This window comes from Lepus europaeus, chromosome 8 (assembly GCF_033115175.1).
Source record: "Lepus europaeus isolate LE1 chromosome 8, mLepTim1.pri, whole genome shotgun sequence".
NCBI lineage: Eukaryota > Metazoa > Chordata > Mammalia > Lagomorpha > Leporidae > Lepus > Lepus europaeus.
Window position 1 is genome coordinate 14,690,047 of NC_084834.1, and position 23,382 is coordinate 14,713,428.

Sequence of the window (23,382 nt, forward strand, 5' to 3'; positions counted from 1 at the left end):
ACACGCCCGTGCTTCTCCTTACTGACCTAGGTACCCACGTTAGGCGAGGGGAGATGTGGGGCTGGGAGAACCTTTTCTGCCTGATCTTCTAGGCGGAGGCAGGTGTGTTGTCTGAAAAGACCCTCACTCAACTCAGGCCAAGTATGCTATGTACTCTCTCTCTTCTTCCGCAGACACGGCGGAGCCCGGCACCCGGGAACCTCTCCCGGACGTGCCGCCTTCGCGCACGGATGCGCCCGACGTTTGCACCGAGCCCGACCACGGTAGGGGCCCGGGCGTCTTGTGTCCTCTGCCCCTGGGTGCCCGCGGGGTTGCCGGAGCTCCTGGAGCGAGAAGGGGGCTTCCCTAGTCCCTCCGGGACCGGGAAGCGGTCGCCCAGCGACTCCTGGTCCCGAACCCCTGGCCAGTGCTCTGGAGCTGCGGTGGCATCCTCGGCTCTCTGCCAGGAAGGATGTGCTTCCTGGCAGAGAGAGGGGCCGCGGTGCGAGTCGGGTGCTCCGACACGGGGCCGTGTGTGCTCCCGGGTTCTCAGCTTGGCTGCACGCTGCCTGGGCCTGTGTGCAAGGCGTCCGTTTCTCCCCGCTGGGGTCTCCTAACCCGTCCGGGAGGGGGCTATGCTTCCTGTTCCCCACGTCTGCTCCTGCCATGGCCCCGTCCGGTGCAGCAGTCCCACCAGCATGCCTTGAGTTGCCACGCAGGCTGCGAGTGCAGAAGGCTCCCGGGACCTGGCGTGGAGTGCCCCACTGCCCCTGGTGGCCCAGTGTGCGCAGGGGACTTAGGCGCGGGCACGCCGCGCTCCGCAAGGATGGTCCTCTGGGCCTCTGCTTCTCCTGAGATGTCCTTGCCCCGGCCCCTCCCCGGCCCGGCCCTGGTGCCTGCCTTCAGTTTCCCTTCGATGGGATTTTTTGTTGCGTAGGCACACGCCCGTGCTTCTCCTTACTGACCTAGGTACCCACGTTAGGCGAGGGGAGATGTGGGGCTGGGAGAACCTTTTCTGCCTGATCTTCTAGGCGGAGGCAGGTGTGTTGTCTGAAAAGACCCTCACTCAACTCAGGCCAAGTATGCTATGTACTCTCTCTCTTCTTCCGCAGACACGGCGGAGCCCGGCACCCGGGAACCTCTCCCGGACGTGCCGCCTTCGCGCACGGATGCGCCCGACGTTTGCACCGAGCCCGACCACGGTAGGGGCCCGGGCGTCTTGTGTCCTCTGCCCCTGGGTGCCCGCGGGGTTGCCGGAGCTCCTGGAGCGAGAAGGGGGCTTCCCTAGTCCCTCCGGGACCGGGAAGCGGTCGCCCAGCGACTCCTGGTCCCGAACCCCTGGCCAGTGCTCTGGAGCTGCGGTGGCATCCTCGGCTCTCTGCCAGGAAGGATGTGCTTCCTGGCAGAGAGAGGGGCCGCGGTGCGAGTCGGGTGCTCCGACACGGGGCCGTGTGTGCTCCCGGGTTCTCAGCTTGGCTGCACGCTGCCTGGGCCTGTGTGCAAGGCGTCCGTTTCTCCCCGCTGGGGTCTCCTAACCCGTCCGGGAGGGGGCTATGCTTCCTGTTCCCCACGTCTGCTCCTGCCATGGCCCCGTCCGGTGCAGCAGTCCCACCAGCATGCCTTGAGTTGCCACGCAGGCTGCGAGTGCAGAAGGCTCCCGGGACCTGGCGTGGAGTGCCCCACTGCCCCTGGTGGCCCAGTGTGCGCAGGGGACTTAGGCGCGGGCACGCCGCGCTCCGCAAGGATGGTCCTCTGGGCCTCTGCTTCTCCTGAGATGTCCTTGCCCCGGCCCCTCCCCGGCCCGGCCCTGGTGCCTGCCTTCAGTTTCCCTTCGATGGGATTTTTTGTTGCGTAGGCACACGCCCGTGCTTCTCCTTACTGACCTAGGTACCCACGTTAGGCGAGGGGAGATGTGGGGCTGGGAGAACCTTTTCTGCCTGATCTTCTAGGCGGAGGCAGGTGTGTTGTCTGAAAAGACCCTCACTCAACTCAGGCCAAGTATGCTATGTACTCTCTCTCTTCTTCCGCAGACACGGCGGAGCCCGGCACCCGGGAACCTCTCCCGGACGTGCCGCCTTCGCGCACGGATGCGCCCGACGTTTGCACCGAGCCCGACCACGGTAGGGGCCCGGGCGTCTTGTGTCCTCTGCCCCTGGGTGCCCGCGGGGTTGCCGGAGCTCCTGGAGCGAGAAGGGGGCTTCCCTAGTCCCTCCGGGACCGGGAAGCGGTCGCCCAGCGACTCCTGGTCCCGAACCCCTGGCCAGTGCTCTGGAGCTGCGGTGGCATCCTCGGCTCTCTGCCAGGAAGGATGTGCTTCCTGGCAGAGAGAGGGGCCGCGGTGCGAGTCGGGTGCTCCGACACGGGGCCGTGTGTGCTCCCGGGTTCTCAGCTTGGCTGCACGCTGCCTGGGCCTGTGTGCAAGGCGTCCGTTTCTCCCCGCTGGGGTCTCCTAACCCGTCCGGGAGGGGGCTATGCTTCCTGTTCCCCACGTCTGCTCCTGCCATGGCCCCGTCCGGTGCAGCAGTCCCACCAGCATGCCTTGAGTTGCCACGCAGGCTGCGAGTGCAGAAGGCTCCCGGGACCTGGCGTGGAGTGCCCCACTGCCCCTGGTGGCCCAGTGTGCGCAGGGGACTTAGGCGCGGGCACGCCGCGCTCCGCAAGGATGGTCCTCTGGGCCTCTGCTTCTCCTGAGATGTCCTTGCCCCGGCCCCTCCCCGGCCCGGCCCTGGTGCCTGCCTTCAGTTTCCCTTCGGTGGGATTTTTTGTTGCGTAGGCACACGCCCGTGCTTCTCCTTACTGACCTAGGTACCCACGTTAGGCGAGGGGAGATGTGGGGCTGGGAGAACCTTTTCTGCCTGATCTTCTAGGCGGAGGCAGGTGTGTTGTCTGAAAAGACCCTCACTCAACTCAGGCCAAGTATGCTATGTACTCTCTCTCTTCTTCCGCAGACACGGCGGAGCCCGGCACCCGGGAACCTCTCCCGGACGTGCCGCCTTCGCGCACGGATGCGCCCGACGTTTGCACCGAGCCCGACCACGGTAGGGGCCCGGGCGTCTTGTGTCCTCTGCCCCTGGGTGCCCGCGGGGTTGCCGGAGCTCCTGGAGCGAGAAGGGGGCTTCCCTAGTCCCTCCGGGACCGGGAAGCGGTCGCCCAGCGACTCCTGGTCCCGAACCCCTGGCCAGTGCTCTGGAGCTGCGGTGGCATCCTCGGCTCTCTGCCAGGAAGGATGTGCTTCCTGGCAGAGAGAGGGGCCGCGGTGCGAGTCGGGTGCTCCGACACGGGGCCGTGTGTGCTCCCGGGTTCTCAGCTTGGCTGCACGCTGCCTGGGCCTGTGTGCAAGGCGTCCGTTTCTCCCCGCTGGGGTCTCCTAACCCGTCCGGGAGGGGGCTATGCTTCCTGTTCCCCACGTCTGCTCCTGCCATGGCCCCGTCCGGTGCAGCAGTCCCACCAGCATGCCTTGAGTTGCCACGCAGGCTGCGAGTGCAGAAGGCTCCCGGGACCTGGCGTGGAGTGCCCCACTGCCCCTGGTGGCCCAGTGTGCGCAGGGGACTTAGGCGCGGGCACGCCGCGCTCCGCAAGGATGGTCCTCTGGGCCTCTGCTTCTCCTGAGATGTCCTTGCCCCGGCCCCTCCCCGGCCCGGCCCTGGTGCCTGCCTTCAGTTTCCCTTCGGTGGGATTTTTTGTTGCGTAGGCACACGCCCGTGCTTCTCCTTACTGACCTAGGTACCCACGTTAGGCGAGGGGAGATGTGGGGCTGGGAGAACCTTTTCTGCCTGATCTTCTAGGCGGAGGCAGGTGTGTTGTCTGAAAAGACCCTCACTCAACTCAGGCCAAGTATGCTATGTACTCTCTCTCTTCTTCCGCAGACACGGCGGAGCCCGGCACCCGGGAACCTCTCCCGGACGTGCCGCCTTCGCGCACGGATGCGCCCGACGTTTGCACCGAGCCCGACCACGGTAGGGGCCCGGGCGTCTTGTGTCCTCTGCCCCTGGGTGCCCGCGGGGTTGCCGGAGCTCCTGGAGCGAGAAGGGGGCTTCCCTAGTCCCTCCGGGACCGGGAAGCGGTCGCCCAGCGACTCCTGGTCCCGAACCCCTGGCCAGTGCTCTGGAGCTGCGGTGGCATCCTCGGCTCTCTGCCAGGAAGGATGTGCTTCCTGGCAGAGAGAGGGGCCGCGGTGCGAGTCGGGTGCTCCGACACGGGGCCGTGTGTGCTCCCGGGTTCTCAGCTTGGCTGCACGCTGCCTGGGCCTGTGTGCAAGGCGTCCGTTCCTCCCCGCTGGGGTCTCCTAACCCGTCCGGGAGGGGGCTATGCTTCCTGTTCCCCACGTCTGCTCCTGCCATGGCCCCGTCCGGTGCAGCAGTCCCACCAGCATGCCTTGAGTTGCCACGCAGGCTGCGAGTGCAGAAGGCTCCCGGGACCTGGCGTGGAGTGCCCCACTGCCCCTGGTGGCCCAGTGTGCGCAGGGGACTTAGGCGCGGGCACGCCGCGCTCCGCAAGGATGGTCCTCTGGGCCTCTGCTTCTCCTGAGATGTCCTTGCCCCGGCCCCTCCCCGGCCCGGCCCTGGTGCCTGCCTTCAGTTTCCCTTCGGTGGGATTTTTTGTTGCGTAGGCACACGCCCGTGCTTCTCCTTACTGACCTAGGTACCCACGTTAGGCGAGGGGAGATGTGGGGCTGGGAGAACCTTTTCTGCCTGATCTTCTAGGCGGAGGCAGGTGTGTTGTCTGAAAAGACCCTCACTCAACTCAGGCCAAGTATGCTATGTACTCTCTCTCTTCTTCCGCAGACACGGCGGAGCCCGGCACCCGGGAACCTCTCCCGGACGTGCCGCCTTCGCGCACGGATGCGCCCGACGTTTGCACCGAGCCCGACCACGGTAGGGGCCCGGGCGTCTTGTGTCCTCTGCCCCTGGGTGCCCGCGGGGTTGCCGGAGCTCCTGGAGCGAGAAGGGGGCTTCCCTAGTCCCTCCGGGACCGGGAAGCGGTCGCCCAGCGACTCCTGGTCCCGAACCCCTGGCCAGTGCTCTGGAGCTGCGGTGGCATCCTCGGCTCTCTGCCAGGAAGGATGTGCTTCCTGGCAGAGAGAGGGGCCGCGGTGCGAGTCGGGTGCTCCGACACGGGGCCGTGTGTGCTCCCGGGTTCTCAGCTTGGCTGCACGCTGCCTGGGCCTGTGTGCAAGGCGTCCGTTTCTCCCCGCTGGGGTCTCCTAACCCGTCCGGGAGGGGGCTATGCTTCCTGTTCCCCACGTCTGCTCCTGCCATGGCCCCGTCCGGTGCAGCAGTCCCACCAGCATGCCTTGAGTTGCCACGCAGGCTGCGAGTGCAGAAGGCTCCCGGGACCTGGCGTGGAGTGCCCCACTGCCCCTGGTGGCCCAGTGTGCGCAGGGGACTTAGGCGCGGGCACGCCGCGCTCCGCAAGGATGGTCCTCTGGGCCTCTGCTTCTCCTGAGATGTCCTTGCCCCGGCCCCTCCCCGGCCCGGCCCTGGTGCCTGCCTTCAGTTTCCCTTCGGTGGGATTTTTTGTTGCGTAGGCACACGCCCGTGCTTCTCCTTACTGACCTAGGTACCCACGTTAGGCGAGGGGAGATGTGGGGCTGGGAGAACCTTTTCTGCCTGATCTTCTAGGCGGAGGCAGGTGTGTTGTCTGAAAAGACCCTCACTCAACTCAGGCCAAGTATGCTATGTACTCTCTCTCTTCTTCCGCAGACACGGCGGAGCCCGGCACCCGGGAACCTCTCCCGGACGTGCCGCCTTCGCGCACGGATGCGCCCGACGTTTGCACCGAGCCCGACCACGGTAGGGGCCCGGGCGTCTTGTGTCCTCTGCCCCTGGGTGCCCGCGGGGTTGCCGGAGCTCCTGGAGCGAGAAGGGGGCTTCCCTAGTCCCTCCGGGACCGGGAAGCGGTCGCCCAGCGACTCCTGGTCCCGAACCCCTGGCCAGTGCTCTGGAGCTGCGGTGGCATCCTCGGCTCTCTGCCAGGAAGGATGTGCTTCCTGGCAGAGAGAGGGGCCGCGGTGCGAGTCGGGTGCTCCGACACAGGGCCGTGTGTGCTCCCGGGTTCTCAGCTTGGCTGCACGCTGCCTGGGCCTGTGTGCAAGGCGTCCGTTTCTCCCCGCTGGGGTCTCCTAACCCGTCCGGGAGGGGGCTATGCTTCCTGTTCCCCACGTCTGCTCCTGCCATGGCCCCGTCCGGTGCAGCAGTCCCACCAGCATGCCTTGAGTTGCCACGCAGGCTGCGAGTGCAGAAGGCTCCCGGGACCTGGCGTGGAGTGCCCCACTGCCCCTGGTGGCCCAGTGTGCGCAGGGGACTTAGGCGCGGGCACGCCGCGCTCCGCAAGGATGGTCCTCTGGGCCTCTGCTTCTCCTGAGATGTCCTTGCCCCGGCCCCTCCCCGGCCCGGCCCTGGTGCCTGCCTTCAGTTTCCTTTCGGTGGGATTTTTTGTTGCATAGGCACACGCCCGTGCTTCTCCTTACTGACCTAGGTACCCACGTTAGGCGAGGGGAGATGTGGGGCTGGGAGAACCTTTTCTGCCTGATCTTCTAGGCGGAGGCAGGTGTGTTGTCTGAAAAGACCCTCACTCAACTCAGGCCAAGTATGCTATGTACTCTCTCTCTTCTTCCGCAGACACGGCGGAGCCCGGCACCCGGGAACCTCTCCCGGACGTGCCGCCTTCGCGCACGGATGCGCCCGACGTTTGCACCAAGCCCGACCACGGTAGGGGCCCGGGCGTCTTGTGTCCTCTGCCCCTGGGTGCCCGCGGGGTTGCCGGAGCTCCTGGAGCGAGGAGGGGGCTTTCCTAGTCCCTCCGGGACCGGGAAGCGGTCGCCCAGCGACTCCTGGTCCCGAACCCCTGGCCAGTGCTCTGGAGCTGCGGTGGCATCCTCGGCTCTCTGCCAGGAAGGATGTGCTTCCTGGCAGAGAGAGGGGCCGCGATGCGAGTCGGGTGCTCCGACACGGGGCCGTGTGTGCTCCCGGGTTCTCAGCTTGGCTGCACGCTGCCTGGGCCTGTGTGCAAGGCGTCCGTTTCTCCCCGCTGGGGTCTCCTAACCTGTCCGGGAGGGGGCTATGCTTCCTGTTCCCCACGTCTGCTCCTGCCATGGCCCCGTCCGGTGCAGCAGTCCCACCAGCATGCCTTGAGTTGCCACGCAGGCTGCGAGTGCAGAAGGCTCCCGGGACCTGGCGTGGAGTGCCCCACTGCCCCTGGTGGCCCAGTGTGCGCAGGGGACTTAGGCGCGGGCACGCCGCGCTCCGCAAGGATGGTCCTCTGGGCCTCTGCTTCTCCTGAGATGTCCTTGCCCCGGCCCCTCCCCGGCCCGGCCCTGGTGCCTGCCTTCAGTTTCCCTTCGGTGGGATTTTTTGTTGCGTAGGCACACGCCCGTGCTTCTCCTTATGACCTAGGTACCCACGTTAGGCGAGGGGAGATGTGGGGCTGGGAGAACCTTTTCTGCCTGATCTTCTAGGCGGAGGCAGGTGTGTTGTCTGAAAAGACCCTCACTCAACTCAGGCCAAGTATGCTATGTACTCTCTCTCTTCTTCCGCAGACACGGCAGAGCCCGGCACCCGGGAACCTCTTCCGGACGTTCCGCCTTCGCGCACGGATGCGCCCGACGTTTGCACCGAGCCCGACCACGGTAGGGGCCCGGGCGTCTTGTGTCCTCTGCCCCTGGGTGCCCGCGGGGTTGCCGGAGCTCCTGGAGCGAGAAGGGGGCTTTCCTAGTCCCTCCGGGACCGGGAAGCGGTCGCCCAGCGACTCCTGGTCCCGAACCCCTGGCCAGTGCTCTGGAGCTGCGGTGGCATCCTCGGCTCTCTGCCAGGAAGGATGTGCTTCCTGGCAGAGAGAGGGGCCGCGGTGCGAGTCGGGTGCTCCGACACGGGGCCGTGTGTGCTCCCGGGTTCTCAGCTTGGCTGCACGCTGCCTGGGCCTGTGTGCAAGGCGTCCGTTTCTCCCCGCTGGGGTCTCCTAACCCGTCCGGGAGGGGGCTATGCTTCCTGTTCCCCACGTCTGCTCCTGCCATGGCCCCGTCCGGTGCAGCAGTCCCACCAGCATGCCTTGAGTTGCCACGCAGGCTGCGAGTGCAGAAGGCTCCCGGGACCTGGCGTGGAGTGCCCCACTGCCCCTGGTGGCCCAGTGTGCGCAGGGGACTTAGGCGCGGGCACGCTGCGCTCCGCAAGGATGGTCCTCTGGGCCTCTGCTTCTCCTGAGATGTCCTTGCCCCGGCCCCTCCCCGGCCTGGCCCTGGTGCCTGCCTTCAGTTTCCCTTCGGTGGGATTTTTTGTTGCGTAGGCACACGCCCGTGCTGAGTTGCCAGAGCTCCTGGAGTGAGAATGAGGGCTTTCCTATTCCCTCTTGGTCGGGAAGCTGTCTCCTAGTGATTATTTTTTCCTAGAAGTTGTCCTGTGTCCTAAGATTCCCTTGTCTTTTGCTTTCATGTATTTTTCATTTTGTCTATCAGTGTTTGAACTTGTTTAAAAGTGCTTTTTGAATCTCTTTTGCTTCGCTTTTCCTAACCTTCCTTAAATGTTTTCTTTTTTTTTTTGTTTCTGTCCCTTAGTGGCACAGTCTCTCTCCGTGACCATTTTGTCTTTGCACTCTAATATGTATTTTGTTTCCTGTAATTTGCCTTGATTTAGGAGATTTTTCTCAGTGTCCTCTTTCTGTGAATCCAAGATTTTCTGTTTTTTTCTGTTTCTTTGTAGGTGCTGTGGTCTCTCTAATCTTGTTACACAAGGTTGTCCCCAAACTTGTAGCGCCCTCAGTTGAACTTATGAGCAGTCTCTTTGGCTCATGTGTGGTTTGTGCTTTAGAGTTACTGGTTTTGTTCCTTTTGATGTGACATTTTTGTGGTGGAATGTTATTGCTAAGTGTCTAATTATTCTGACAACGTGTCTGTGTTTTCAACCTGTTTTGGAATCTTCATACTTTTGCTCAATATAGATGCGTTTCTTCAGTGTAGAGGTGCTCGTGTGCAAGTCGTGTCCTCCCTGACTGCCATTTGTCCTCATGAATCCTATCATTGGCTGAACACTGCTGCATAATGACTCGGCATTTTTGAATGTTCTCCGAGCCTTTTAGTTTTTCTTCCTTACTGTTTAGTTAGGAAATTATTTTTTGTTATTCTATACTAATGCTGAATGGAATCTGTCTTCTCAGTCACTCAATTCACTATGCCTGGATCCTTCCATGGATGATATAATAGCAGAACCCTAATCAAGTGTCAAGTTTTTTCGCTGAACCTAATGCTGCAGTGTGCAGTGGAGCCAACCTGCACCTACATTTGCATGTCGTTCCATTCCTGTTTTCCCCATTCGAACATTTGTAAATATAGTAGAAATTTTTTCAGATATCGTCTGAGATGATGCCAAACTAAAAAACACTTTTGGACTACCTGTGACTTTACTTGTCTCCCAAGTAGACACCATTTGTCCCATTTGTACGTTACCAGATCTCTCATTACATCTTTCTCTATTCTTTGGATGTCTGGAATTGTCTTTGCAATTAGGAGTATCAAGATATGTCCTTGGACAGAAAGAAAACCTTTAAGAATGAGTGGAGCACAGGAAATGATTTTACTCCAGCTGTTTGAAATCCATGAGCCATTTCCCATAATGCATGTTTCCCTGTACGGGATCATGAGTCAGAATTGTCAGGAATATCCATTGTGAGTGTGTTCATCTCTGTGTTTCAGAGATATTGATTTTATTCCTCTCTGATGTGGAAATGGGTATACTGTCTGAAAAATCACCGAGGACTTATTTTCTTTCCCTTGCCCAAAGACCTGATGATTACATGGGAATCTGACATTTAGGATGGTATGATAACTGATCAAACCCAAACTGTGTCCAATGCTGCTAGCACCAGTCTCCCTTTGGGTACACTTCTGTTCTAACCTCTGTTCTCTTGAGCACTTGATGTGCTCACATATCAGAATGCCTTACAAGTTCCTTTGATATTCTCTGCTGATCCTTTCTCTGAACACTAGGGGTTACTTTTTCAATTTTTCCTTTGTGTTTCTTAGGTTGCTGGAAACCTTTGATTTTCTGTCCTGGAAGGATAGAGTTCCTAGGTACAACATTGCTCTTGGGGCACATTTACTGAGATAGCCAGTTTGCTTCCTGTGGCTCTACACTGGCCTCACAGGTGCACACTCAATATGCACTTTCCAAGATTACAAAGATGTTCAGTTTCTCTCTCCTTATGCTTTTGCAGCTGTTTATGGTCACTGCAATGCTTGGTACACAAGTTCTATACCACCACGTGCCATACACTTTTTTCCTTGTAGTATTCTATCTTTGCATTTGGTACTTCTGATATGTAGTTGATTGTTAGTTTATGATGTCTCAGAAACCTCCAGAAAGTGTTGATTTTGAGTACCATTTGCTCGGATGTCAAATCATTGATTTGCTTGTAATAGCAGGTCGAATGTGTTTTCTCAACCTATCCTAAGACAATTTTAGGTATATCTGCATCAGAATCAATCTAACCAACAGGGAAATCCTAACCATTTCCACACATATACCTGGCCCAAATCCTCCATGCAAAGAGAAGGGCATGCCTGAGCTTGGCATTTGTCAGACATGTCATTTGTACTCTGTTGCTTTACTGAAGAGTTGGCATGGTTGTTTAGTAGCTTGTCGCATCGTATCTACATTTCTGGAGCCCTCCATGAAGGATAAACTTGCCTAAATATTTGCATGACTTTGTCATGTGAATTTAAGTCTTCAGTTGCTGTCCAGGAGGGACCAGATTCCTTGATGGAGTTATCCATGTGGCTCCTGTACTAGGGACAGTGGGTTGTGCATCATATTATTCTTTTTTTTGAATTTTTTATTTAATAAATGTGAATTTACAAAGAGAAACTTTTGTAGTGTTGTGGCTTCCCCCCCAACCTCCCTCCCTCCCACGGCCCTCTCCTCTCCCACTCCCTCTCCCATCCCGCCCTTCATTGAGTTTCATTTTCAATTACCTTCATACACTGAAGATCAACTTAGTATATATACTAAGCAAGGATTTCAACAGGCTGCCCTCACACAACTGCACAAGGTATAGGGTATTGTTCGACTAGTAGTGTTGTTTATAAGTTTCATAGTAAAACACATTAAGGACAGAGATCCTACATGGGGAGCATGTACCCAGTGACTCCCGTTGTTGATTTAACAATTGGCACTTATTTATGACATCAGCAATCACCCGAGAATCTTGCAGTGAGCTGTCTAGGCTATGGAAGCCCCTTGAGTTCACCAACTCTGAACTTGTTTAGTCAAGGCCGTATCACAGTGGAGGTTCCTTCCTCCCTTCAGAGAAAAGCGCCTCTCTCCTTGATGGCCTGCTCCTTCTGCTGGGGTCTTGTTCACCAGGATCTTTCATTTAGATTATTTTTGCCACCGTGTCATGGCTTTCCATGCCTGTGAGACTCTCATGGACCTTTTAGCCAGATTCGAATGTCCCAAGGGTTGATTCTGAGGCAGGAGTGCTGTTTTGGGCGTTTGCCATTCTATGAGTCTGCTGTGTGTCCTGCTTCCCCCGCAGGATCATTCTTTGCCTTTTAATTCTATCCTTCATTATTTGCTTACACTGGTCTTATTTGTGAGATCTCTTCGACATATACCCTATCTTTTGGATCGGTTGTGTATTTATACTTATCACTTTACCAAGTGCACTGGCATTGGTACCTGCCTCCTTGGTAAGACTGAGTTGAAATCCCCTGGCGCATTTCTAGTGCCACCATTGGAGGTAAGTCCGAGTGAGCATGTGCCAACCTATATATCGCCTCCCTCTCTTATTCCCACTCCTATGTAATAGAGATCACTTTTCTGTTAATTTTAAATGCCTAAGAATGATTGTGTATTGATTACAGAGTTCAACCAGTGGTCGTATGTAGAACAAACAGAGCAACAACAATAACAACAACAAAAATACTAAAAGGAATAAAATAGTAAGTTGTTCCTCAATAGTCTAGGCAAGGGCTGATCATGTCATTGTTTCTCATAGTGTCCATTTCACTTCAATGGGTATCATTTTAGATACTCGTTCAGTTGCCATCGATCAGGGAGAACATATGATATTTGTCCCTTTTGGACTGGCTTATTTCACTCAGCATGATGTTTTCCAGCTTCCTCCATTTTGTTGTGAATGCCCCGATTTCATTGTTTTTTTACTGCTGTATAGTGTTCCATAGAGTACATATCCCATAGTTTCTTTATCCAGTCATCCGTTGATGGACATTTAGGTTGATTCCATGTCTTAGCTATTGTGAATTGAGCTGCAACAAATATTGAGGTGCAAATGGCTCTTTTTTCTCCCCTTTAATTCCATTTGGGTAAATTCCAAGGAGTGGGATGGCTGGGTCATGTGTAGTGCTATATTCAGGATCCTGAGGACTCTCCAAACTGTCTTCCATAGTGGCTTTACCAGTTTGCATTCCCACCAACAGTGGATTAGTGTCCCTTTTCCCCTACATCCTCGCCAGCATCTGTTGTTGGTTGATTTCTGTATGTAAGCCAATCTAACCGGGGTGAGGTGAAACCTCATTGTGGTTTTGATCTGCATTTCCCTGATGGCTAGGGATCCTGAACATTTTTTCATGTGCCTGTTGGCCATTTGGATTTCCTCTTTTGAAAAATGTCTGTTAAGGACCTTGGCCCATTTTTTATTGGGTTGTTTGTTTTGATTTTGTGGTGTTTTTTTGATCATTTTATAGATTCTAGTTGTTAATCCTTTATCTGTTGTGTAGTTTGCAAATAATGTCTCCCATTCTGTCGGTTGCCTCTTCACTTTCTTGACTGTTTCCTTTGCTGTAAAGAAACTCTTCAATTTGAGGTAATCCCATTTGTTTATTTTATCTTTGATTACCCGTGCCTCTGGGGTCTTCTCCAGGAATTCTTTGCCTGTTCCAATATCTTGAAGGGTTTCCCCTATGCTCTCAATTAGTTTTATGGTGTTGTGGCGCATCTCTAGTTCTTTGATCCATGTTGAGTGGATTTTTGTATAAGGTGCAAGGTAGGGGTCTTGCTTCATACTTCGACATGTGGACATCCAGTTTTCCAATCACCATTTGTTGAAGAGGCTGTCCTTGTTCCAGGGGTTGGTTTTAGGTCCTTTGTCAAATATGAGTTGGTAATAGATGTTTGGATTGATCTCCGGTGTTTCTATTCTGTTCCATTGGTCTATCCATTTGTTTGATCTGTCCATTGGTGAGAGTGGGGTGTTGAAGTCCCCTGTTACTATTGTATTTGAATCTATATCTCCCTTTAAATCCTTTAGTAATTCTTTCAGGTAGCCAGGCACCCTGTTATTAGGTGCGTATGCATTTATAATAGTAATGTCTTCCTGTTGGGTAGATCCTTTAATCATTATATAGTGCCCTTCTCTGTCTCTTTTAATAGTTTTTATGTTCAAGTCTATTTTGTCTGATATCAGGATGGCCACTCCAGCTCTTTTTTGATTTCTGTTAGCTTGGAGTATCTTTTTCCATCCTTTCACTTTCAGTCTGCGTGCATCTTTGCTGATAAGGTGTGTCTCCTGAAGGCAGCATATAGATGGATTCTCTTTCTTGATCCAATCAGCTAGTCTATGTCTTTTGGTAGTAGAATTAAGACCATTCACATTCAGTGTGATTACTGTTAAGTACTGTCTTTTCTCATTCATGTTTCCTAAAGGAGCTGTTTATGTATTTTGAACTTTGTGTGTAGGTTACTCTACATTCGCTTTTTTTGGTAGTGAAGTTCTTGTTTTTGTATTTCTGTGTGCAGCACATCTTTGAGCAAGTGTTGTAGGGCTGGATGCATGGTTACAAATCCTTTCAGTTTCTGTTTGTCTTGGAAGATCTTTATTTCCCCTTCATTCATAAATGATAGCTTTGCAGGGTATAGTATTCTAGGTTGGCATTGTTTGTCTTTTAAAACTTGAAATATATCATGCCATTGTCTCCTTGCCTGTAGTGTTTGCGATGAGAAGTCTGGGGTGAGTCTGATTAACTTACCCCTGAATGTGATCTGTCGTTTTTCTCTGGCACATTTTAGGATTTGTTCTTTGTGTGTCACTGAGCTGAGTGTTGCCACAATGTGTCATGGTGAATTTCTCTTCTGGTCTACCCTGTTTGGAGTCCTGGCTATCTTTGAATTTGCCTGTTGTTATCCAGTTGCCTTTGTTTGAAGTTTTCTGATGTTATTTCATTGAAAACACCTTCCAATCCATTCTCTCTTTCCACCCCCTCAGGGACTCCTATTAACTGAACATTACACCGTTTGATTGAATCTTGTAGGTCTCCGACCATATTTTTTTAATTTTTTCATTTCTTCTTCCTGCGTTTGAACTGACTGTATTATTTCTGGAAGTTTGTCTTCGAATTCTGATATTCGGTCTTCTATTTCATCTGTTTGATTTCCGGGGGAATCCACGGTGTTTTTATATGGTCAATTGAGTTTTTCATTTCCAGTATTTCATTCTGGCTTCTCTTTAGGATCTCTAATCCTTGGGCTTGTTTTTCATTCCACTCTCGACACTGTTTCTCATTATTTCTAAGTAATCTTATTATTAATTTTCTGAATTCTTTTTCTGGCATGGTTTAAAATTCTTCTTCTTCAGCCTCTGTTATGGTTGGTTTAGCCTGCTCCATTGGCAAGTTTATGTGTTCTTCTATCTTCTTGTTGTGGGTTTTTGTTTTGTTTTTTGGCATTCCGTCTGGGTGGTTTTTCAGGTTGATTTCCCTCTGCTGTGGGCTGCTGAGTCTGTACCAATATCCAGTGTAAGCAGGCTGCTCTGCTTCTAGAGTTTGCTTATTTATGTTTTGCTTATTTATTTATTTTTTGTAACTTGTGTGGGCTGGTGTCAGGGCTTTCAGGTGCCAATCTCTGCCCCTTGGGGGCCGGTTTCCTTGTTCCTATGTTCGCCCTTATGTGTCTGTGCCTGGGGTTCGTTGGTCAGCCACTCTCACTGCACCTCCTGCGTGAGGAGTGTCAAGTAGCTCCAGACCACCTTTGGACTCTGCCCCTGCTGCTTCCTCCTCCGAAGCAGAGGCCAGCCTCCTTTAAGCCCGAATGTAAACAAACAGGATGGCTGCACTCTGCCTGCTGCAGCTCTGATTGTGGGTGGGGCGGCTCCTAAGGATCCTTGCGTTTTCGATCCTTCAGTGCATCCCCCTGGATCCTGCCCTCTTCCTGTGGGTGCTATTTAATTTTTTTTCTTTCTGGAAACTTGAGTAGACTGGTGTCAGGGCTATGAGCTGCCCTCCCTCGCTGCCTGCCCCTGCGCAAGGAGTGCAGTGTCCCTCCACTCCACCTTTGGGCCCCACCTCCGAAGGTTCGTGTGGAGGCAGAGGCAGTTCTCCTTTAAGCCCATATGTAAACAAACAAGATGGCTGCTCCCCGCCCACTGCAGCTCCGATTTGGGGGAGGGATCCTGGATCCTGAATCGGGTTGTGCATCATATTGTTCTTTTGTGGCTCCCACTGGGACATGGAGAGAGCACTTTCTGAATTACTGGATGTCGGAGGCCACCTGACAAACCACACAGAGACACGCAGCAGTCAGTCAATTCATCACCACGTTTATTGCCTCGTCGCGTTCCAAGCCAAAGTAGGGGGCCCGGCGATGAGGGACTGGAGGCAGTCTCCCTAAGGAAACCCTTCAGTCTCTAGCCACGAGCACCAAGAAACACAAGGGTATATACCCCAGGCCCCATACAGATAACATTCATTGTGTGCAATCATGCATAGCACAGGAACGAAACAAGTTTACAAGGTAGCAAAGATCAGGGTACAAGCTCTGCAGATAGAGCAAAGAACATCATAAACCTTCATCAGAAGTCACATCCTGCCTGCAGGAATGTGGGATGAAAAATCTTGTGCCTACAGAACAAAAGTACAAGAAACAGGATTAGATAAGGGACAGCGTCAGCCTGCTGCATCTCATGTCGGGCCAGGGCCACTAGCCCCGACAACTGGATCCTTTCTTTTCATCTGTGACTGTTGTCTCATTTTCTCCAAGTGGAAGGGAAATTCTTTAAACTCACATGATTGCCAAGGACATAAACAAACCTCTAAGAATGATTTTCAACTTGCCAGTTGTTTTTCTCTCAAAACATGACAACATCTCCCCATTTTCTCCTAATTTGAATTTTTATAGACTTAGCCTTATTATGTCTCAGAAAACTTGTGAACATCCACATTATGAGAATGTGTTGTTTGGGTTGGAGATCACTTGTGTTCCTGCTTTCTGACATGGAGTTGGATCTGCATCTGAAAATCTACTTAGGCAACTTTTGTTTTTTCTTCCACAGGAAGTATGATAGTCTCACTGGAGTCAGACCCAGAATCAGGCATGGTGACTGACTAGAGCCTTTCAGTGGCAAATGATACCATGCCTCAGCTCAGTAGGGGTCCATATGTTTTATGTCTTCTGATCTATGAGATGCTGAAAATTTCATGTGGCATAAGTTCTGAGAACTCCTCTTCAATATGGCTACCATGCTTTCAGGCTAATGCTGAGAGCTACTTTTCCCAGAATGTTTGGCTATGTTTTCTTAATGTTCCTGAAACCTTTAGTTTCTGCCACGGAAGGATGTATTTCCTCGATAGAGATTTGCCCATGTGACACCTGTACAAGACCATCATGTGGAAGCACATCTTCTCTCACTGGCCACAGTTGCACATTCTATGGGCACTTTGCAAGTTACCAGAAACTTTGGGATTTTCTATCTTTACCCTTTGCTATATCCTAAGGTCATCTGATGCTTTGTTCTCAGCTGCTGTTCAAATACAAAAAAAAATCTTGAAGAAATTTAAAATAAGAATTGTATTTTTCAAAACAACTCTCCTATCTATCTGTTTTGTTCTCTTTTTTTTTTTTTTTTTTTTTGACAGGCAGAGTGGACAGCGAGAGAAAGAGACAGAGAGAAAGGTCTTCCTTTTGCCGTTGGTTCACCCTCCAATGGCCACCGCGGTAGGCGCGCTGTGGCCGGCGCACCGCGCTGATCCGATGGCAGGAGCCAGGTGCTTCTCCTGGTCTCCCATGGGGTGCAGGGCCCAAGCACTTGGGCCATCCTCCACTGCACTCCCTGGCCACAGCAGAGAGCTGGCCTGGAAGAGGGGCAACCGGGACAGGATCGGTGCCCCGACCGGGACTAGAACCCGGTGTGCCGGCGCCACAAGGCGGAGGATTAGCCTATTGAGCTGCGGCGCTGGCCTCTGTTTTGTTCTCATGCGTTTTCCTTTACTTCTCTTTTGGGGGTACCATAAAGTTCATGACAATCATCATTATGAATTAAACATGGTGGGGTGTAAAATAATTTATTTTAAACCATGTGCATATTGATATGGGCCTGTTTTCTGAAAACACCATTAGACAGCCTTAGTTCTTTTCATCAACAGAATAAGTAACACCACAATGGAAATCCAATCAGTGTCAAGGTGTGTGACTGACCATGATCTTCAGCCCAAATCTAGAGTGGAACCACACTTTCCTTTTGCACTTTATCTTCTTAGTTACTGAAAAGCACTTTGGTGTATTTCCTTAGGATTTCTTCTTACTTCCATACAGTTTCTTTAAGTTTACACAAAGAATCCATTTTCAAAATATTCATGTGACCACTAACTTGACTTGGTCTCTTCAGTTGTTATCCAGGAAGGATGGAATTGCTCAGCAGAGATTGTCCTTGAGGGCTCTAATCTAAGGCAAAGCTTTTGTTTCATGTTGTTCTCTGTGTGGCTCCCAGCAGAACACGGAATGGGCACTTTCCAAGTTACCGTATCCTTTCCTTTTGTCTATACCTGGCTTTTTCTTTATTGAGGGGTGTTTGCAATTGTTAAGTCACAAATGATATTTAAGGATAGAAATAAGGAATCTAAGGATATATTTGAAATTGGCATTTTTGTTGCTGAATCATTAAATCTATGAGCCACTTTCTCATTGTACCTCTCTTTATAAACCTATGTTTCTCTTGTGTCAGAAAACTCATGAAAATCCACATTATGAGCATATATTTCTATGGGTTCAAATAATGTTTTCCTGTTGTCAGTTGATAAAATGATTGCATTCTGCAAATATCCTAAGAAAACTTTTGATTTACCTTCCACAGGTGATTTAATGCTACCCTGGAGTGTGCACCAGTGTAAGGTATGATGACCGAGTAAAAACATTTTGCAATGGCAGCTGAAGCCTTCTGTCCTCTGCATTCTGAGTTACTAAAGAGCTGAGTTAGTGTCAGTCCTTAGTATTTTTCTTCATTTCTATGCACTTCCTTTAACCTAACACTAGGGGCTACTTTTCAAAAATATCTGTTTGAGTTTTCTCACTTTGCTTGAAAACCTTAGTTTCCTCACAGGAAGGAGTACTTTAGTAGAGAATTGTCATTGAGGTATCTAAACTAAGACTAGTGTTTTGCTTCATGTTTTTCTATCATTTGTTTGCTGGAGTACACTGAGTGGGAATTTTCCAACTTGCCAGTTTCTTTCATTTTTTTCCATCCTTTTCCTTTGGCTTTACCAAGGGGTAGTGTAGCGGTCAGTACACAATGTATTCAAAGACAAAAATTAAACAATGTAAGAAGGAAGTTAGCATGAGGACTTGTTTTGCTCCCCCAAATTGTTAAACCTGTGCATCAAGTTCTCATCCATTGTATTTACATAAACTTACCTCTTAGAAGTCTCATGAAGTCCACATCATGGGTGCATTATGTTTCAGTATATTTTTTCTTTTACTGTTGCTCCATGTTGAAATGAATATGTTGTCTTCAAATATACTAAGACAACCCCTGGTTTTTCTTCAACATAAGAAATTTCTCCCACCACTCCAAACCAGAACAGTGTCATGTATATTCACTGACCAAAATCCTCCAGTGGTAGAAGATGAGAAGTCTGACCTTCTATGGGACCACCCGTGTCTACTGTACTCTGTCTTCTGAGTTACTGGAGAGCACAGTTGACATGATTCCTTAGGATATTTTTTCCCGATAAACTTCATTTCACCTCACAGTATGAACTAAGCTTTCTAGAATGCTTGCACATGTTTTCTAATGTTGTTTGACATCTTCAGTTTCTGTGCATGAAGAATGGATGGAATTCCTGGGTAGAGAATTGCCCAAGAGGCACCTAAAATCAGAAAAGTGTTTTGCATTGTTATTCTATTGTTGTCTCAAAGTTGCACGCTGCATGGACACTTTTCATGTTACCAGATAGTATCAGTATCTCCTTATGCCTTTGCCATAATGCAGGGTAATTTCAGTGCTTTCTACACAAATAGTGTTCAAAGGTAAAAATAAGACACCTAAAAATGAATCCAGAACATATATTTTCCTTAGCCTTTCTACATGAAGTCTCAGAAACCTCATGAAAATCCCCATTGTAAGTGTAGGATGCTGGTATTTAAAGTAGTTTGTTATTACTATCTGATACTGAGATGAGTCTGTCTTATGAAAATATTTTAAGACAGCTTTAGTTTTTTCTGCAATGGAATGAATGACACTCCAGGGGAATCCCATTCGGTGTCAAATATGGTGACTGACAAAAATCTTCCACGGGGAGAGGATACCAGGCCTAACCTTGCAGTGGGCCTACTGATGTTTTCTCTCCTCTTTTTCTTACTTATTATGAGTATAGCTGGCCTGATTCCTTAGGGTTTTCTCTATTTCTTTTAAAGATTTTTAAAATTTATTTATTTGCGAGGTAGAATTACAGACAGTGAGAGAGAGACAGAGAAAGGTCTTCCATCTGCTGGTTCACTCCCCAAATGACCACAATAGCCAGAGTTGCACCGGTCCAAAGACAGCAGACAAGAGCTTCTTCCAGGCCTTCCACATGGGTGCAGGGGCTGGAGCACTTGGGCCAACTTCTACTGCTTTCCCAGGCCATGGTGGAGAGCTGGACCAGAAGAGAAGCAACTGCGACTAGAACCGGTACCTATATGAGATGCTGGCACTGCAGGTGGAGGATTAACCTACTGTGCCAAAGCACCAGTATTTTATCTTTCTGGACAAATCTTTTAACTTTACACTAAGAACTATTGTGCAGAAATGTTTGTAGAAGTTTTCTAACTTGGCTTGGACTCTTCAGATCCTGTGCAGGAAGCATGGAGTTCCTTGCCAGGGAATTTCCCGTGGAGCAATTCACCTCATCTACTCCATTTTTTTATTCCTCCTATTCTATCCTTGACTCCTAGAGAAACACCAAATGGGCACTTTCCAAGTTACCAGACCTTTGATTTTTATCATAAATCTTTTTGTCTTCTGAAAGAGTAGTTGTGATTGTTAAGATACAAATAATAGTCAAGGATAAAAGGGGAAAAAAAAACCTAAGAATGAATTTAAACAAGAATTTTGTTCTAAAATTGTTAAACTATGGGCTTTTTCATTATCCATATTTTAAGAAACTGATTTTAATGATGTATCAGAAAACTCATTCAAGTCCACAATAGGAGCCAATTTTCTTGGATTTCAAATTTATTTTGCTGCCATCAGATGTTGAGATGGGTCTGTTGTCTGAAATATCTTGACAACTTTTGTTTGTCATTCTGCAGGTGCTGTAATGCTACCGCTGCTGTTGACACAATACCAGGTAGGGTGAATGGCCAAAATCTCGAAATGGCACAGGATGCCACGCCTGAGCCTAGATGGGCCCACCTATGTCCTCTGTCCTCTGCATTCCAAGTGGCTGGAAAGCTGAGTTAGGATCTCTTCTCCTTAAGATTTTCTTTTCTTTTCTCTGTATTTTACTTAACGTAAGACTAAGGACTACTATTTCAAAATGTTTGTTTTAAACTTTGCTTGAAATATCTTCAGTTTCTTCCCCTGGTGGGTGAAGTTCCTTGGTAGAGAATTGCCCATGAGGCCCATAAACTAAGACTACATAGTCTTCATGTTTTCCTCACACTTGTTTGAAGCACAACACTGAATTCACATTTTCCAAGCTACAAGTTTGTTTCATTTTTTTCTTATCCTTCATTAAATGTAGTTCTAATGCTGCAACACAATTTGGTATTCAAAGACAAAAACTAAAATATAAGAATCAAGGTACAACAGGAAGTTGTTTTGGTCCAAAAGAACAATTACTCTAGGTGTCAATTTGCTCATCAATGGTATCTTTTCATAAGCTTATCTCTAAGCTGTCTCAGAAACCTCCTGAACTCCACACCATGAGTGTATCATGCTCTCACCTAACATTATTTTTCCTGCTCCCTGGTGTTTCTTCAGCAGAACAAATTACCCTGCTACTGCAGACCAGACCAGTGTCCAGTATAATGACTGAGCGAATTCTCCAGCAGGAGAGGATGCCAAGCCTGAGCTTGGTATGGGCCCACCCAGTGCACTGTCCTCTGACTTCTGAGTTACAGAAGAGCACAGTTACCATGACTCCTTAGGATTTTTTTCCCCATGCACTTCATTTAACCTCACAGTAAGCACTGCTTGCACAAGTTTTCTATTTTTGCTTGACACATTCAGTTTCTGTCCAAGAATGGATGGAATTCCTGTGTAGAGAATTGCCCAAGAGGCACCTACAACAAGACAACCATTTTGCATCAAGTGGTTCCATGTTTGTTCACAGTTGCACACTGAATGGACACTTTCTTTTTCTTTTTCTTTTTTTTTTTTTGACAGGCAGAGTGGACAGTGAGAGAGAGAGACAGAGAGAAAGGTCTTCCTTTTGCCATTTACCCTCCAATGGCCACCACAGCCGGCACATTGCGCTGATCCGAAGCCAGGAGCCAGGTGCTTCTCCTGGTCTCCCATGCAGGTGCAGGGCCTAAGCACTTGGACCATCCTCCACTGCACTCGCGGGGCATAGCAGAGAGCAGGCCTGGAAGAGGGCAACTGGGCCAGAATCTGGTGCCCCGACAGGGACTAGAACCCGGTGTGCCGGCGCCACAGGGCCGAGGATTAGCCTATTGAGCCACGGCGCCGGCCAATGGACACTTTCCAAGCTACCAGGTCCTTTCAGTTTACCTGCCCTTATTCTTTTGCATTATCAGGGGTTAATTCCAATGCTTTGTACACAAAGAGCATTCAAAGATAAAGGTGAATCTTCTAAAAATGAAGAGTAGGGATTTGTTGGGTTCAGAAAGTATAATATCTATGGTTTTTCCTAACACATATTTTCCTTAAATTGTCTGCATGAAGTCTCAGAAACCTCATGAAAATACTCCTTTATGAGTGTGTGACACTTGGCTTTAAAGTACTTTTTTTGCCACTCTCTCTCTCATACTGAGTTTACTTTATGAATATGTCCTAAGAAAACTTAGGTTTTATCTTCAGTGAAATAAATAATGCCACTCCTGGAATCTGACCCCATGTCAAGTATGGCAATTGACTGGAATCCTGCATTGGAAGAGGATTCCAGGGCACAGCTGTGTCCTCTGTCCACTCAGTTACTCAAGAGCTCCATTGGCATGATTTCTTAGGGCTTCCTCTTAACTTCTCCACAGTAGTACCAGCAAGCACTCTGCAAACCTAGGTTATTATTGGGAAAAGGCAATTTTTTTACAGGGTGAAGTTTGGTTCATAACCTGGAGACATGTATTATCAGTTCCTTCTCGTGTGTGTCTTTTCTTGGTTTAATGATGTTTACCTCATGTCTTAGGTGAAATCTTTAGGGGCAGTTCTTTAATCAGGAATTAGGATATCTCCAGAATCTGAGAATATTATTTCACTTTTTATTTCAACAGAAATGGAACCATCTCTTCATATCTGGTGCTTTGGAACAACAGTAATCGACCCTATAAAGCAGAGCTGCAAAACTCACATCTAGTAGGGGGCCGCCCAACTCTCTGAAATGTATCATTTTACTTCATTCAATGGTAGCACATTCACAGCTGAACATCACTAATTTTCCTACACTCTAACGTGCAGCTAAGAGTGTTTTTAGAAAAAAAATTGACAGATATTTCTTTCTGTCCAGAAATAAACAAATTGGCTCGTAACTGACTTCAAAGGAGTCATGTTTTCTGACTGTGCGGAAATCATGTTGTACACTTCACACTTCGCAATCTTATTCAAAAAGGAATATATAATGATCTGATTCCAAAATTTCAGCTCAACCCATTTCAGTCTTTAATTTCCAATTCCATTGTTCAAAGGGACATGCAACAGTTACTATAAAATCAGTATTTAAGGATACAGTGAAATATATAAAAACAGAATGAAATATGAGCTGATACTGGCACAAAAAATTTAAACCCACACATAATTTTCTTCATGGTAGCATTTTCATACATTTTTTCATCATGAAGTCACAGAAAGTTCATGAAAGCTCATATTCTAAAATCTCATTAAAATTTGATGAAGATGCATACCATAAAATCCTTTGAATGGATTTAAAATTGTGTCCATACTAAATCACATTTTAATTCTACCTTTATTTTTTTGAGGTTTGTAAAGATTTATTTATTTACTTGAAAGTCAGAGTTACACAAAGAGAGGGGA

The 23,382-nt window shown here is 50.0% G+C and overlaps 1 long non-coding RNA gene across 1 annotated transcript; it reads left to right on the top strand.

Moving 5' to 3' along the window:
* Nucleotides 1-7,527: 7,527 nt before the first annotated feature.
* Nucleotides 7,528-22,884, top strand: LOC133765480 (uncharacterized). Its single transcript, XR_009866598.1, has 4 exons — nucleotides 7,528-7,606; nucleotides 18,049-18,086; nucleotides 20,484-20,521; nucleotides 22,626-22,884. It is a non-coding gene; the product is annotated as an uncharacterized LOC133765480 (long non-coding RNA).
* The last annotated feature ends 498 nt before the right edge of the window (nucleotides 22,885-23,382 follow it).